General features: G+C 50.2%; 1 pseudogene; it reads right to left on the bottom strand.

Moving 5' to 3' along the window:
* Positions 1 to 1,404: 1,404 nt before the first annotated feature.
* Positions 1,405 to 1,953, bottom strand: LOC147734819 (lactoylglutathione lyase pseudogene; annotated as a pseudogene).
* Between the last annotated feature and the right edge of the window lie 3,947 nt (positions 1,954 to 5,900).

Raw genomic sequence — 5,900 nt, 5'->3', positions numbered from 1 at the left:
TCCTCCCTCCCCGTCCTTGGCCTCAACCTTTTTCTTCAGATCGGATATCTCCTTCATGAGCATCCGGAGCATCTCATCGGTACCGACCCGCTTTCCGGCCTTCTTGGGCATTCTTTAGACGTGATATCTGTAAGACAAAAAGAGGGATTACAACGCTCAAAATTGGCTCTTCGTTCCGTCTCGAGCTCACGTGCAGCGGGGAGGTGCAGCTTCAGAGCACAGGAACAAGAGGATGCTTGCTTGGCTTCCGCTCCTTTTATCCGTCTTCAGGGTGGGCGTAAACCCGCCCCCGCCTGCCTCCGAGGGCGTGGCCGGCCGCGTTGGTGTCTAGGCCAACCCACACTAGGGCGGGAAAAAGGCGCGCCCCGGCTACGCCGCTTCGGGCATACCAGCCGAGACACGCCTCCCGCCCAAGATGGCTTCCCGGGGGGATTGTGGTACTCCACCATACGTTCGGGGGGACCGAATGGTCGCCCCTTTCCAAAAGAATCGAACGAGGCATGCACGAAGTGAAAGAGTACATTTTCAAGGAGAAAAAGTACATTTTCAAGGAGAAAACAAAGATATGCGACACTGTATGGAAGCGTAGTTAATGGCTAAATTACATAAATAAACTCTTATTTCATGGATTTTACGTTCTTTTTTTAATTATATTGGTTTTATTGTGAATCTTTTTTTTATTTGCTCACACTGTGGCTCTTCTCTGTGAGCGTTCTGACATTCGTACAATTAGTGTGACTCTGCTTTTAACACTTACTTTTTTGATAACACATCTGCCCATCTTTGTGTACTGTGCAGTGCGGCTCAACTCAGATTTAACATATTACACCATCAAAAATTCAAGTGAACAATTTCCACCAGTCGAGTTTTGGATTTGAAAGAGGCCAAAAGATAAGAGAAAACAATGCTTATCCCCGAAATAAGAATATTCTGCTTAAATGTCAGACGACATTCTGAAACATGTGAAATAGGTTGATGACTGATGTGCTGTGGTGAAATGCATGCTGTAATGACACATTTGCGTAAAGTAATGTGCACACCACCACCACTCGGAAACATGTTTGCATTTTTATATATCAGTTACTTTTCTACAAAACATTAGAAAAATATAGTAACGCCATGTTCCTGAGGTTTACAATATACAGACACTAGGTAACCTTTTTCAGCAGAAGGCTGGCCTATACAAGATGTTCACAGCACTGAGGAAAGATAACAAAATCACAAAAGAAAAAAAAGGGAGAAATGCGGAGTTAGCCTTTATTAAAAAGTGTTATGTCAAGTACAACAAAGATATGGAATTCCAATATTTCTAACAAGTAGTGTTTTTATCGTACAGGCTCATTTTCAGCCTCCTGGAGCGATCTCTTCGAACATTTGATGGCACGGACCCAAAAACTAAGATCTTTATACAATATTTAACATGTTGTTGGAACTGAGGATTTCAATCCAGTAACCGTCAGGATCCTGTAGAAAAGCAAGTCCTTCCATTTTACCATCATCTGGTTGCTTCACAGATGTTACTCCCAGACCTTCAGATCTTTTACAAGCTGTGTAGACATCTTGAAATGCAATGCCAATGTGCCCAAATCCTCGAGGTTCAGAGCTTCCGTTATGATAACTCTTCTCTTCGCTTCCCCAATTATGAGTCAGTTCTATTGTGGCCTTCCTGGAAAAAGTCCATGCTGTTCGTTCTTTTGTATCGCTGGGGATATCCTTTTTGAGCCCATAACCCATGAAATAAAGTGAAAATTTCATAGATGAAAAATCACATTTCTGCAAGAGTGTCATTCCAAAAACTTTGGTGTAAAATTCTAATGACTTCTTAGGATCTTTTATCCTAAGCATAGTTTGCTCCATCAAGTAATCCTTAGTGCTGGGGTCCCAGTCGGTGCATGCGCTGGCCACGAGCTCTTTGGACAGGCCATGCAATTCCGGCGCCAGGACTTCGGACATGATGCTGCTGTGGCGGCGGGTTTCGGACGAAAGAGAGGAGACCTGACCCTGGAACTGAACTAAGCGATACCAAAGGGGATGATGGACAGAGCGTTTGAGCAAATCAAACACTCACCCCCAGTCAAGTGATCTGGGTTTAATCCATCAACATTCTTTAGCTCACTCCACCACCCCAGTTCAGATATGGCCATATGCAAATCAGTCTGACCCTGTGCCTCATGGGAACAGTCCAGCCCGAACTGCCAAGCCATATCTTTCCTGGACCGGAAGCTAGCATCCTAGGACCGGTTTCGGGTTCATAACCTTCATCAGCCAGGCTATCTTGAATCCAGTGGCAAAGAGAGATAGGGACCCACGTCTGGGCATACCCTGCCAACTTAGGGCGAACAAAGTGATACCAAAGGGGATGATGGACGGAGCGTTTGAGCAAATCAAACACTCACCCCCAGTTAAGTGATCTGGGTTTAATCCATCATCATTCTTTAGCTCACTCCACATCCCCAGTTCAGACATAGCCATATGCAAATCAGTCTGACCCTGTGCCTCATGGGAACAGTCCAGCTCGAACTGCCAAGCCATGTCTTCCCTGTACCAGAAACCAGCATCCTGGGACCGGTTTTGCGTTCATAACCCTCATCTGCCAGGTTATCTTGAATCCAGTGGCAAAGTGGGACTGAATTAGGCGGGGAGGCGGGACATAGGTGCCTTACATTCTAATTTTCAACAAGTATTTCATAGAGCCAAGGTTTAAGATTGCTATGAGTGACATTTTCATAATGTTAGAGTAATTATGAGTGACATTTGAACGACTATGGGTGGCACTTTCTTGCCAGCAGAATTAAGCAATACAGAGGGGGACCGATCGCACTGAAATGCATGACGCCTGAGGAATGGTACTTGGCAGTAATCGTTGACTGGGAAGACAGATCAGTATTTCTATCCTGTGACACTGTATGTCTGCGTCAATCTTTCATCTCTCTTGCAAATCAACATTCTGTGCACTTTATTGCTATTAGATAACTTGTAGGTACTGAGTTACTGCTTATCGTTTAAAGGCAGAGCCAAATCCCATCTAAGTGGACCTGTTTCTTCTCAAATTCCATTCCTTTCTGATGAATTCATTCTATAGATTATCCATTCTCCCCGCCTCATTTATGATTATTGTTGCAGATATTATTGTCGTTCACCCATAAACAAATCATACTGGGTGTACTGCACTTATATTATATACTAGTGCGAACAGTTGGAGTCCCTAGTTTGACATTAAATAATTACCATGTAAGGGAGGGCGGAGCTTGCAGGCAGCGAGGATGGCCGCCTAATTCCCTGGCTCCGCCGACACCACCGTCTATCCTTCAATATCCTGCATTGCAGCTCGAAATTTGGCTCCTTTCCCGAACTACCAAGTATCGGAAGGGTCCGGGAACCTACAGAGCCGATGGCAAGAGAGCGGCTTGAAGCATAAGGTGACGGGACGTCGGCGGCCGGGCGGGAGGCGGTAGGCCGCAATCCGCGGTCCCCAGTGCAACCTGTGCCCGAGCGACGTCGCAGTGCGTGCGGCCAGGGGAGACGAGCAGGCCCCTGGGCCCGGAAGTCGGTGACCGGAGCCCCGTGAACCCTGGCCTGGGACAGACTCCATACTGCGGGGCCCTGTGAGTGTTGGGCGGACGCAGGGTGAGAGCTCCGGACCGCCGAGGAACGGTGAGAGCGCCCTGTTCTGCGACACGCAATTTCGAAGCCCTTGGTGCAACTGGGTCGGAGCGGCGGCCTCGGTGAGCCGGGTGGAGTGTGGGCATAGCAGAGTATCTGCAGCGGACGCCTGGGGGGACAAGAAGCCAACGGGTGAAAACAGCGAAGCGGCTGCATTCCCGTGGGAGCCTGCGGTCTCGCCGGCCCGATTTGCAGGGCAGCACTACCACCAGGCCCTTCATACAGCCACACACGCAGGGGCTCATTTGTATGTCCTTCAGCCAAGCTTCCACGCAGGCCGTGATTTGAAGTAAGCAAAGGACTGCATCGATAGCACAGCCGCATTGAGGTTTTATCAATTTGAGGTGCTGGGCCCAGGTGGACTACGACTTACCTGGAGTCGGACCCGGCTCGGGTTCATCCTCTCCATACCCCACCGGATCCTGTGAGGAGAGGCAGGGGGTGGATCTCCATCGTGCCGCCAGGGACTCACATCGGAACGCGCGGTGCCTTCTCTCCTGCCCCCTCTCACTAGGCAGCATACTTCTTCCACAAGGACCTGCGGGCGGACCTACTGAGCTGACATGGGAAAGGGAGACACGAAGCAGAGTAGACTCCCTTTTTCGCAGCGGCGGATGCCGGCGCAGAGCCCGCCGGCCCAGCGCAATGAGGACGCACAGCCAGAGGAGACCCGGGCGGAGGACTCGGACCTCAAAACCATGCTAAGTTCAATGGAGCAGAGTATCCAGTCAAGCATAACCACGCTGGGATCCAAGATGGACGCCATGTCCTACAGGATGGACCGCATGGCGGAACGTCTGGATAAACATGCCGAAAAGCACGATATGGCTGAAAGATGACTCACAGAGGTAGAGGGGGCTCAGACGGAGCTGGACACTGCGCACAGGCGCGTGGAGACCCTCATGAGATTGCTGCAGGACAAGACAGAAGATTTGGAAGCGCGGTCTCGTCGCTGTAACCTTCGAATCACGGGCCTGCCGGAGTCTACTCAGACTGGTAAAATGGAGCTCTTCGTGGAGCGGCTGCTCACCACGCTCTTCGGAGAAGGGGTGTTCTCAACAATGTTTGTAGTGGAACGGGAACATAGATCTCTGGGCCCGCAGCCGAAGCCGGGATTGCCTCCTCGCCCAATTATAGCGAAATTACTAAACTACAGGGACAGGGACACGGCGCTCAAACTAGCGCGAGCTAAAGGAGATCTACAATTTGAGGGCTCCGCTATCTCTCTTTTTCCGGATTTCACGGCCAGGGTGCAGGAAGCCCGTAAACATTTTGCCCCACACAAGAAGCGCCTTCGGGAACTGGGCTTAGACTACGCTTTACTATATCCGGCCAAATTGAGGGTCAACAAACAGGGCCACTCGCATATCTTCACGGACCCTACAGAGCTCCAAAAAGCCTTGAAGACCTGGTCTAAGGAGAAGAGGAATGGCGGGGCAGACAGGCAGACAGACAACGACAATGGCCAACTGGATGAGCAGGAGTGATCTGGTGACGGCTACTTGGTGGAGGGGTGGCCCTGCAGTGGACTCTGGTTGAAGCGGGGGCCTCTCACCGTGTGGACGATTGGTGACGATGGGGCTGCCCACTGCATGCACTGACTGCTTTATGAAGATAAGTACTGATTGGGTTTTGGGAGTGTAGAACCTGCCTATCTGGATCATTATCTGTCAAACACAATTGGTGCAATAGCTTCTCGCTCCCAATGCTTGCTTCACTGTGGACAGAGCCTGCTCCAATTTTGGGGATGGGGAGTCAGACGTTAATCTCCTGTAGAGCGTACCGTTATAGCGCATGGCATTGCTCGGATTCTTGCAGTGGTGGTGTGAGGCGGGGGGGGGGGGGGTGGGGCCATGCCTCTTTGTAGAAAGGTTTGTTGGTGTATGGGTGCTGACCTGCGACCTTTGCCCCTGCGTGCATTGCTTTTGTTGGTATTTTGATTGTTGTTGGGGTGGGATGGGTGGGTTGGGGTCTGGCAAGACCTGTTTGGGGTGGGTCTGCTGTGGGTGGAGGGATGGAGGGACGGGCTGTTGATGTTCATGTTCGTAGCTTTGCAGCTGGTTCCTCAAGCTGACCAAACACGTGGTGGTTGTGTTTTGATGATTCTCTACTGCTATCCTTCTCAATGGCACAGATGACTAGTACTGCTGGAGCGCACACTGGAAACCCAATGGAACCCCTTAGAGCTATAACCTAGAATGTACGGGGATTGAATGATTACAGGAAATTGCGGAAGG

The sequence above is a fragment of the Lissotriton vulgaris genome, chromosome 1_2 (assembly GCF_964263255.1).
Source record: "Lissotriton vulgaris chromosome 1_2, aLisVul1.2, whole genome shotgun sequence".
NCBI lineage: Eukaryota > Metazoa > Chordata > Amphibia > Caudata > Salamandridae > Lissotriton > Lissotriton vulgaris.
Note: the sequence above shows the minus strand (reverse complement) of the source record. Positions and strands in the feature narration are given on the sequence as shown.